General features: G+C 34.4%; 2 protein-coding genes across 13 annotated transcripts in view; both read right to left on the bottom strand.

The window, feature by feature from the left end:
- The window catches only part of smad4b (SMAD family member 4b), a 724,234-nt gene that overhangs the window by 123,253 nt on the left and 588,481 nt on the right, over nt 1-12,500 (bottom strand). The gene's annotated exons all lie outside the window — the stretch shown is intronic.
- Nucleotides 1-12,500, bottom strand: part of unc5ca (unc-5 netrin receptor Ca) — a 473,679-nt gene that overhangs the window by 36,084 nt on the left and 425,095 nt on the right. The window lies entirely within an intron of this gene.

Below are 12,500 nucleotides of genomic sequence, written 5' to 3'. Positions count from 1 at the left end.
CATGCAATGGCACACACACACACCAATAGACCAAAGTCTATTCTTCGTTTAATTTTTTTTTATGTATGTCAGTTAGGGATGGGAAGATTAACCGATATGTATCGATACGCGGTTATGCGCGTTCACGATGCGAGTGCATCGGTTGAGCAGCAGAGGATGAATGAAATTTTGGAAGCAAATCGAGATGCATCGGTTTTTGCGAGATGCATCGATTTTTCCGAGATACAGCTTATATTTTTAATATAGAATGTATTTTTTATTTATTAACAAGTGTTGTCAACCTGTTTTTGGCGCATAATTTAATCGACCTACATAAAGTAAGCCTTAGCAACGGATTTGCGGATGTGCACACACTACAACTCAGTGTATCAGGTGTGCGGATGAAGCTAGTGGAGCGCCCTCAGAAAGCGCGAGAAGCAAAACAAACATTTTATTCCCCACTGAGTTTTAAATCTAAAGTATGGCAAGCAACATTATGGATTTAAGGATGGACGACATGACAGGACAGATGCAATTTGCAAAATGGGCCGCGCATCTGTAAAATACGCGGGCAGTACGACTAATCTGATATCTCACTTGAAGCGGCGCCACGGTGTTGTTGTGAAAGCATCTTCCAGTGTTTCTGCATCCCCGGCTTTCGCACTGCTTCAACCAGCTCCAAAAGTGGTGAGAAAAGCATTGCAAGTTTTTTTTCCATGCGCAACAGTTCTGCTCGCTCTACGCCAATAACGAATGCTATTGCATTGTTCATCTGCAAAGATATTCAGCCTAGTGTCACGGAGAACGAAGGTTTTAAACACCTCCTCCTGTTAATTTTTATTTAATTATAATAATAATAATATTAATAATAATAATGATAAAAATAATTGGGTGTCACAGTGGCACAGTGGGTAGTTTGACCACCTCACAGCAAGAAGATTGCTGGTTTGTTATATTTTTATTAGCCTGTTGTTTACAGTGACAGTGATGTTTCAACGCAGCATAACACTGCTAGTTCACAACCTTAAGTTTTGAATAATCAGTGGCAAAATATATCTTTGTAAAACTTGTTTTCATAGTTGAAAAGTTAAATCACAATTCTTGTTGTGCAATGCTAATTTTATTTATGTTGAAAGAGTGCAAATATATACATATTTTTTTAATATATATTGCACTTATACATTCTGTTTATCTTGAAAATACTTAAATAATATGTGCTATATGTTCTAAAATGGCCCTCTACTGTAAACTGACACTCTGGCTCTGAGAGAAAAGCCAGTTTGTAAAAAAAAGTCTTGGTTTTGCTTGGTTAATAAATAATCAAACTCATTCAATGGCACAGCATCCTCTTTCACATCATCTCATAAACTTGATCTAATTAGTTAGTGCTGAAATATCGCATCGTATCGTGATATGGGTGTGAATCGTATCGTGTTGCATCGCAATATGTCACAAATGTATCGCTAATATATCGGATCGTATTCTTAGTATCGAGATGCGTATCGGATCGGCATTATAGCTTAGATGCCCAACCCTAATGTCAGTGCTGTAAATGGGCCAGAAAGTTTAACCTGGTGTTATAAATCAATCTGCTGCATCTGACGCTATTGCTGTCTTTAATATAATGTATTTACCCAGGGACTGCAATCCAATAGAACAAATAAAGAAGCTACTATAGTAAGTATAAACGACTGTTTTTTTCTCTTCAGTTGGTTATGGATAAAATATGGTATTTCTTATGGCCTAATAATAATAATAAGTAGATTTTTGGAAATCACCAGGCGACCCCCCTTCATTGTTCCGCGACCCCTCAAGGGGTCCCGACCCCCACTTTGAGAACCACTGATATATTGTAACATATACACTTGTAATCATGTTTATTTATCTGCACACTATTGATTATTAATAGCAACCTGCACATATATTCATATATTGTAAATCTGCTCATAGCTTATCCAACCTGTATATAATTTTGATAGTACATCCATCTGTAAATATCACCATAGTTTTCTATAACTGCACTTTATAACTTACCTGTATCCTGCACTTGCTGCTATTGCACTGCTGGTTAGACCTAAACTGCATTTCGTTGCATTGTACTTGTACATGTGTAATGACAATAAAGTTGAATCTAATCTAATCTAATTTAATCTAATCTAATCTAATATTAGAGTTTCATTAACATCTGGAATAAAAGCTTTCTATGTGAACACTTTTTAAAATGTATTCCTGTGAATGAAAGCTGAATTATTAGCACCTTTATCCCAAACTTCTGCATCATATAGTTCTTCAAGAATCATTCTAATTTGCAGGAAAACAAAAACAAACAAGATCTACTTAGAATAATATTAAAGGTGCAGTAGGTGATTGTCTTCAGAATAATTTTTTGTTGTGCTGGTTGAAAGTCTCTTCACAGTCTAATAGTAATGATTACAGTAAAAGATCTAAATGTATTTATATGTATTTGTGTATTCTGGGTAAGGCATAAAACTAAAAAATGTTCATCCAATTAATTAGAGTCGGGCCGACATCTCTCATAATTCCGATAAGTAGCCCAAAGTGTCTGTCAGCAAATGCAGATTTGAACAACTGCGCAGCCGTTTGTACGCAGCTCCGCCGACCGCTGTTTGTGCTGCACGTTCACAAGAGAGGGCGCATGCATGCAAGATCGGTAAAAACCTGCTGAATGAAAACTTTTTAAAAACCTGAAACAATACTGGAGTTATTGCACGCTGGAGAAAGGATGACCCCATGTCTGAAGGATTTCTCTTATAGGTAATGTTCTGTTTTAAATGTAGTTAGCTTCATGCAAAGTTGATGTAACTTTAGCTGATATTGTTACAAATGGGTTATATCTTAACAGAAGTGTTGTTCAGCCACTAAAATCTTCCGATGAAAAATTTATAAGACTATTTTCAGTTTCATAAGGTCCTTTTACAGCATCGATAATGTAGATTTTTATTTTAAGTAAATACTGCTATTCCGCCTAGTCTCTCCCTATATTGTTTACCATGCAACTCTAAATATTCGCTCTGAAATGGCATGTCAGTTTGGCTTGCTCGCAGCCGGACGAGCACTATAGTCGCTTTTAACACATGAGAGAGGGTTCTTTTGCTGTGCTCGTGTTTAAGGAGGCGTGGCTCTAGACGGCAGGGGGAGGGACTGTGATTCAGAGATTTATGCTAAGCTGTTAGCATTGTGGAAGATCACCTACTGCACCTTTAAATATATTATGTATAAATAATACACTCTTTTTTGGTTGTGCTGGGGGTCTAATGTTTTGGAGACAAATGTAAGGATTAATTACACCTTTATTATATGTATGGTTGAAACCTTATTTTATTTTATTTTATGTTTTGAAGGGTGTACGGTATTTAATATAAATCTGCATATTCCGAGCGAACGATTTTGTTTAATAGATGTTTAATAGACACCTAAACACAGACAGTTTGGCTAAAACGAAGCTAAACTTGGGTTGTCAGTGAAAATCTAATAGAAGTCTTATGCTTTTTTCACACCAGACGCGGAAGGAGCGTCAAGCGCGAGTGAATTACATGTCGATGCATAGGCACAAATAGACATCATGTGGTGCGATACGCCCGAATGGCACGGTGCGAACTAAGCGTATTGCTCGAGTTCAAAAATCAGAACTTAAGCGGACATTCACGCTGCATTAACCAATCAGAAGCTTGCTCCTTTATTTTTCTATCACTGTTTTTTTTTTCTCTCACTCTCTTTTTTCGCCACCATTATGTCCCTTCCGGGTCTCCGTAGCTTGGTGATTCTGTGAAATATCTCCTTATCTGCTCCATTTGAAGCTTGCACATGAACATACACTATCAGCCTCTAATATTCACTTTCATTATAAAAGGAAAAACCAAGAAAAAAACTGAGCAGCTTGGAGATTCTTACTACTTTGCGTGTGAACATACAGTACAGTACAATCTTAAATATTCACTTTCGTTGCAAAAAAAAAAAAAAAAAAACCCAAACAAAAACAAAAGCTTGCATGTAAACACCATGTCAGCGTCTAATATTCACTTTCATTGCAAAAAATAAAATAAAAATAAAAATAAAAACAATAACAAAAACAAAAATCAAAAATGAGCAGCTTGGAGATTCTGTGAAATATCTCCTTTTGTGTTCCATTTGCAGCTTGCATATGAACACTTGCCAGCGTCTAATATTCACTTTCATTGCAAAAAAATAAATAAAAAATATAACAAAAATAATAAAAACAAAAAAGTAAATTTGAGCAGCTTGGTGATTCTGTGAAGTATCTCCTTTACTTCACCATTTGGAGCTTGGGTGTGAACATACAGTACAGTATAATCTTAAATATTCACTTCCGTTGCAAAAAAAAAAAAACTACAAAAACAAAATTTGAGCAGCTTGGTGATTCTGTGAAATATCTCCTTATCTGCTTCATTTGAAGCTTGCACATGAACATACACTATCAGCCTCTAATATTCACTTTCACTGTAAAAAGAAAAACCAAGAACAAACTGAGCAGCTTGGTGATTCTGTGAAATATCGCCTTTACTTCTCCATTTGGAGCTTGGGTGTGAACATACAGTACAGTACAATATTAAATATTCACTTTCGTTGCAAAAAAAAAAAAAATGAAACAAAAACAAAAACAAAAGAAAAACTGAGCAGCTTGGTGATTCTGTGAAATATCTCTTTAGTGCTCCATTTTGAGCTTGAATGTGAACACACAGTATTAGTATCAGTATCGGCATCTAATATTCACTTTCACTGCAAAAAAACAAACGAAATACAGAGCAGGTTTGGTGATTCTATGAAATATCTCTTTATCTGCTCCATTTGAAGCTTGCACATGAACATACACTATCAGCCTCTAATATTCACTTACATTGTAAAAAGAAAAACCAAGAAAAAAACTGAGCAGCTTGATGATTCTGTGAAACATCTCCTTTCGTGTTCCATTTGTGAACACCATATCAGCGTCTAATATTCACTTTCATTGCAAAAAACAACAAAACCAAAAAACTATATTTGAGCAGCTTGGTGATTCTGTGAAATATCTCCTTTACTTCTCCATTTGGAGCTTGCGTGTGAATATACAGTACAGTACAATATTAAATATTCACTTCCGTTGCAAAAAAAAAAAAAAAAGCGCAAACAAAAACAAAAGCTTGTATGTGAACACCATGTCAGCGTCTAATATTCACTTTCATTGCAAAAAAAATAAAATAAAAACAATAACAAAAATAACAAAAACAAAAAACAAAAACTGAGCAGCTTGGAGATTCTGTGAAATATCTCCTTTTGTGTTCCATTTGCAGCTTGCATGTTAACACGTACCAGCGTCTAATATTCACTTTCATTGCAAAAAATTAAAATATAAAAAAATAACAAAAATAACAAAAACAAAAAATAAAATTGGGCAGCTTGGTGATTCTGTGAAATATCTCCTTTACTTCACCATTTGGAGCTTGGATGTGAACATACAGTACAGTATAATCTTAAATATTCACTTCCGTTGCAAAAAAAAAAAAACCTACAAAAACAAAATTTGAGCAGCTTGGTGATTCTGTAAAATATCTCCTTATCTGCTCCATTTGAAGCTTGCACATGAACATACACTATCAGCCTCTAATATTCACTTTCATTATAAAAAGAAAAATCAAGAACAAACTGAGCAGCTTGGTGATTCTGTGAAATATCTCCTTTACTTCTCCATTTGGAGCTTGGGTGTGAACATACAGTACAGTACAATATTAAATATTCACTTCCGTTGCAAAAAAAAAAAAAAAAAAAACGAAACAAAACAAAAACAAAAAACAAAAACTGAGCAGCTTGGAGATTCTGTGAAATATCTCCTTTTGTGTTCCATTTGCAGCTTGCATGTTAACATGTACCAGCGTCTAATATTCACTTTCATTGCAAAAAAAAAAAATAAAAAAATAACAAAAATAACAAAAACAAAAAGTAAAATTGAGCAGCTTGGTGATTCTGTGAAATATCTCCTTTACTTCACCATTTGGAGCTTGGGTGTGAACATACAGTACAGTACAATCTTAAATATTCACTTCCGTTGCAAAAAAAAAAAACCTACAAAAACAAAATTTGAGCAGTTTGGTGATTCTGTGAAATATCTCCTTATCTGCTCCATTTGAAGCTTGCACATGAACATACACTATCAGCCTCTAATATTCACTTACATTGTAAAAAGAAAAACCAAGAAAAAAAACTGAGCAGCTTGATGATTCTGTGAAATATCTCCTTTTGTGTTTCATTTTCAGCTTGCACGTGAACACCATACCAGGGTCTAATATTCACTTTCAGTGCAAAAAAAAAAAAAAAAAACCAAAAAACTACATTTGAGCAGCTTGGTGATTCTGTGAAATATCTCCTTTACTTCTCCATTTGGAGCTTGGGTGTGAACATACAGTACAGTACAATATTAAATATTCACTTCCGTTGCAAAAAAAAATAAAATAAAAACAATAACAAAAATAACAAAAACAAAAAACAAAAACTGAGCAGCTTGGACATTCTGTGAAATATCTCCTTTTGTGTTCCATTTGCAGCTTGCATATGAACACGTACCAGCGTCTAATATTCACTTTCATTGCAAAAAAATAAAATAAAAAATAAAACAAAAATAACAAAAACAAAACACAATATTTGAGCAGCTTGGTGATTCTGTGAAATATCTCCTTTACTTCACCATTTGGAGCTTGGGTGTGAACATGCAGTACAATCTTAAATATTCACTTCCGTTGCAAAAACAAACAAACAAAAACCAAACAAAAACTGAGCAGTTTGGTGATTCTATGAAATATCTCCTTATCTGCTCCATTTGAAGCTTGCACATGAACATACACTATCAGCCTCTAATATTCACTTTCACTGCAGCTTGGAGATTCTGTGAATTATCTCCTTTCGTGTTCCATTAGCAGCTTGCATGTGAACACCGTACCATCATCTAATATTCACTTTCATTCCAAAAAACAAAAAAACCCTACAAAAATAAAATTTGAGCAGCTTGGTGATTCTGTGAAGTATCTCCTTTACTTCTCCATCTGGATCTCGCGTGTGAACATACAGTACAGTACAATCTTAACTATTCACTTTCGTTGCAAAAAAAAAAAAAACCCAAACAAAAACTGAGCAGCTTGGTGATTCTGTGAAATATCTCCTTTTTTACTCCACACAATACAAAGAGCCATGCAGGTTTATAACGACATGAAGTTGGGTAATCGAGTTCACTTTTAGCTGACCTATTCCTTGCATGTATTTCTGTTGTGTGCTATTTTGAAATGAAATCCCACTCTTTGTGTGTGCGTGTGTGTGTGTGTGTGTGAGCTTGTAAAGGACTCTTATAGCCAGCGGCTGGTAATCTCCATACTGATTGCTCATTAACATTCAGCTTCCCACAGTGACTAAACAGAGGATTGTCACTTCGCTCAGCAGCTCTTTTTCTCTCTGCAGTTTCTCAGGTGTGAGCATTACTCACCGCGCTCACGTTACACTCATTCATCACACACACACACACACACACATGCACACCGATGGCCCGATCAGCACAAACACATCCCGATCACTTCAGCATCAGAACATCTTCTACATCTGTATTTATCAACTCATCTGCTGACGTCTCCACACGCCGCTCTCGACCCGACGGGGTGCCATTTATACCTACAGCTCGCTTCATGTTTAATTAACGCAGAAAAGCAGCGAGGAAATGGGGGGAAAGCGAGACAACGTGAGAGCGAGCAGAAGCACAATTCTTCATTAATGATAACCTGTTCAGCTCCGAGACTGACAGCCATTCAAATATTCTTCAGATTAAATGTCACCCGAGTTTCTCCTTCACACAAACACACACACACACACACACACACACACACACACACACACACACACACACTGGTACAGCTGTCTTCATGAGGACTTTCCATAGATATAATGATGTTTATACTGCACAAAGACTCAATCCCCCATCCCCAAACTCAACCCAAAATGAACACCCACCTAGATACAGCTCTAATTGTAAAAACATTGACTGACACAAGTCTATCACTTTACACTAACCCCAGCTGTCAGAAATGAGTGTCTAACCCTAATTCTGAACTGTAAACCTAACCTTAACCCAATCATAATTATGACAGCCAATCAAATTTTAACTCATAATAATCAAATAAATAAATAAATAATCAAATAAAAAAATAAAAAAATAAAAAAATCAAATAAATAAAAGATAAATAAACAAATAACTAAATAATAAAATAAATAATAAATCAAATAAATAAAAAATAAACAATAAAATAAATAAATTATTAAATAAATAAATAATCAAATAAATAAGTAATCAAACAAATAAATAATCAAATATTCTAATAAATAAATAATAAAGTAAATAATCAAATAACTAAACAAATTATCAAGTTAATAAATAATAAAGTAAATAAATAAAAAATCTAATAAATAAATAACTAAATCAAATAAATAAACATTCAAATCAATAAATAAAAAAATCTAATACAATGAATAAATAATAAAATAAATAAATAAATAAAAAAATCAAATAAATAAATCAAATAAAAAAATTTATCTTCAAAAAAGATACATAACCAAATTAATAAATAATTAATCAAATAAATAAACAATCAAATAAATAATCAAATAATAAATAAATATATAACCAAATAAATAAATAAATAATTAAATAATTAAATAAATAAATAAATAAATAAATAAATAAATAAAGTTTAACAATTCTTCAAAAATTCCTAATTTTACCCAAAGTTATTTTTATGGAAAATAAATTTTAATGGTTTTAAATACATGCATTCATACATATAATAAGTATTAAATACCTCACCATATTTCTCAAAAACAGTATTTCTAAAGGTGATGTTAACTTAGGTCTCAAACTGGATTCCTGGAAAGCAGCACCTCTGCACAGTTTAGCTTGAACCCTAATCAAACACAGCTGATCCAGCTAATCAAGGTGTTCAAGGATAAGGTGTTATGGACTATTAAGCAGCTGTGAGTTGGAGGTGGTTGGAGATAAACTATGCAGAGCTGTGGCCCTCCAGGAACTGAGTTTAAAACAATTGACATTTAAGTTTTCACCAGATGTTTTTAAATTATGGCTTACACACACAGCTTTGTTGGTTTCCAAAAAAAAAAAAAAAAAAAAAAGCAAACAAACATAATCCTGTTGCACTACTACACTTGATTTGGGTTGTATTGTAAAAGTAAATGTGTTAAATGAGGATCTGAAATATTTATGGCATACTACAAAAAACAAAGATGATTTAGTATTCAAAAATGTTTTATTTTGATTATGTTTTTATACTTCATATTTTTCAGATTTTCTGATGTATTAATTCTGGTAGTTTTACCACAAGTCGACATATTAACCATTTGGTAGAGGTTGATATTTTTAGAAATTATGGCATGTGTTAAAAAAATGCATTTAGTGTGTTACCTAACGACATTAGAAATTAAGAAATGCAATCCAAACTATTATTTTCGGTAGGGCAGTTAAAGGTAAAGACGACTCTCATGATTTATTTAATAATACATTAAATAATAAATTATTATTATATTATTAATAATATATATATATATATATAATATAATAATATAATAATAAAATATTACATTCATTCATTGTTTTTTTCTGATTTAGTGCCTTTTTTAATCTGGGTTCGCCACAGCGGAATGAACCGCCAACTTATCCAGCTTATGTTTTATGCACCGGATGCCCTTCCAACTGGGAAACATCCATACACACTTATTCACACACATACACTACAGACAATTTAGCTTAACCAATTCACCTATACCATATGTCTTTGGGCTTGTGGGGGAAACCGGAGCACTCGGAAGAAACCCACGCCAACACGGGGAGAGTAAAATATAAAAAAAAAATGTAAAATAATTATTTTAATAAAATATTAGTAAATGTTTGGAATAAATATGCACGAATATTTTTGAAAATCTTTTTATGCTCACCAAGGTTTTACTCGTTTATTCATTTATTTAATAAATAAACATAAACAAAAGGCTTTTATGTGCACCAAGGCTTCACTTGATTTATTCATTTATTTATTAAACAAGCACAAATAATAATAAACAGTAAAACAGCATTATTGCAAAATATTATTAAAATTTAAGATAATTATTTTTTAGCAATTTCTTGGAATAAATATGCACAAATATGTTTGAAAGTGTTTTTATGCCCATCAAGGCTGCATATATGAAATGTGTCTGATTTAATACTGGATAGAAAATCAAGTAGAACAGCATTTATTTGGAGTCAAACATCTAAAGGTACTAAACAAAAAAACATTTAATTGGATTTACTAAATGTTTTCAAGAGTTCACACTTAGATATTGCTTGATAATAATAGCAGATTTGGCATACTGTCCTAGGAGAGAACCCTGAGCTCGTAGATAATTGAGCCCAGGGCTCCCGCCTGGTCAATGAGCATGTGATGGCCCATTTCCACTGAGTAGTACAGTACAGAACTACACCGATTGGTATGGGTCACATTTATCAGGCTTGAATTTCCACTGCTAAAAGGGTACCAAAGGTACGACAACCACCCCATCCACGACAACCACCCCACTCCCACCCGGTCCCCACTTTCATCCGCGAACCGATTACTTTCTTTTTCACTTTCGGGTTAGGGGTGGCGTGATTGCCGTTCGCCTAGAGGGCCGGTTCAGCTTATTCTGGCCCCTCACCCCAAACCTAACCCCAAACGGCAGTGGAACAGCTCACAAAGGCATTTCAATCCATAAACAAAGCGGCAGGCGTCGCGTTTTCAACGTGGCATTAGACACGATATGAGAATATAAAGAGTTAACCAGATACAGTACAAGCAGTTACAAGTAGGGATGTCCCAATCCGATATTGATATCGGAAATTCGTCCAATATCAGTCCAAAAAACTATATCGGACTGCGTTAAAAATCTCCAATATAAGCAGTCCGATACTCTCCAAACTCCGTAACAGCTATTCTATCCAGCAGCGTCCAGAGCCAGCGTGCAAAGCCCACGTGATCACAAAACTGCTTGCTTGCAAAGTCTCTAAGATTTAACATGCTCTTCACACTAAGTTATGGTGTATTACGATAGAAATCTATTGTGACGGTAGCACACGCTGACGCTAGCAACAACGGCACATCTCTAACGTTACTGATTTATTTACTTCACGTCAAGCGATCTTTACATTGTTTTGCATAAGTCTGCTAGGCAACATAAGGCACAGAATGGCGACGTAGCACACATTGTGTGAGCCTCAATTCGGTCATGGCATATCGTGGTTCATCCAGTGTGATACCTAAATCCTCACCAGCGCTTCCCACACATAAAACTTTACCTCAGCGGTCCAGTTCTGTGTGCATGAGAAAAGTCTCCGCCAGACTGGACACCTGCTCTGACTTTAGCATTGAAAATAGCGCGAGGACATGCGGGAAAAAAAGCCTACAATAAATTATCTTTTTCCCGGACATGTCCTCTATTTGGGACTTAAAAATTGCATTCAGCCAAGATTTAAATCGCCGAACATGTCCCGGATTCTGCTTTCTTTAGCTGCGTTTCTACATTATTTTATACGTAAACTTTCAATCTCAAACTCTCAGCAGCACCAAGAGAGGGAGCAGATTTGACATGTCAGTCGTGCACATGGATAATAGGAGTGAAATAGTGGATTTATTATTCTTTATTTAATTTTTTTACTTGAACACTCTGAAAGGAAATTTGAAAGCTATTTTTCAGCTCAGCTGGATCAAAAATTCATCAAGAAGCTGTTTGTGAAATTGAAATTTTGGACACTGAACCTTTAGCAGTTGTTTAATAAACAATATTTTTTTATTATGTTCCTGCTCTCAGCAGTTTCTACTCTTTGCTGATGGTATAAATAAATAACTGAAGTGACCTTTAATTAGCATTTTGCACTTTAAAAATGTATTTTTGTTTATTCAACTAAGATATTTTTCAGGGTCTTAATATTTATTCTTTAATTCATTTTATATATTCTTATGTAAAAGGTTCACATTTATGCAACCAATAGTTAATAAACTGGTTGTTTTTTTTCATACTTACTGTTGCTGACTTGTTCTCAGTTTGATCTAGCCTTTCATACATTCCACTCAACAAATTAGGTAAAAATAAAGTATTCATATTTGTTCTGATATCGGATTATATCGGTATCGGATCGGACTGATGGCTGCAATATCGGTATCGTAAGCAACAAAACCCAACCAAATACATAATTTGCAAGCTAGAAAAAACAAGGGGGGAGCCATATTAATCGCATTTACCTACACTTGTGAAATGGAGGAGGAAATTGATCCATGATCCACTGATCCATGTACTGAAAGTGCCTTGCATCAATAGTCTTTTCCGATCCTTCCTTTAACAAACGGCCGATGAATGCCCTGTTGTAAGTGTGTAAATTCCAGAAGGACTCGAACTGCACAGGGCTGGGCTATAATGCTGAGGTATTTTTGCAAAAATAAACCTCAACCACT

Source organism: Danio rerio, chromosome 5 (genome assembly GCF_052040795.2).
Source record: "Danio rerio strain M-AB ecotype USA chromosome 5, GRCz13ab, whole genome shotgun sequence".
NCBI lineage: Eukaryota > Metazoa > Chordata > Actinopteri > Cypriniformes > Danionidae > Danio > Danio rerio.
The sequence above is the reverse complement of the archived record's forward strand: the minus strand, read 5'-3'. Positions and strand labels throughout refer to the sequence as shown.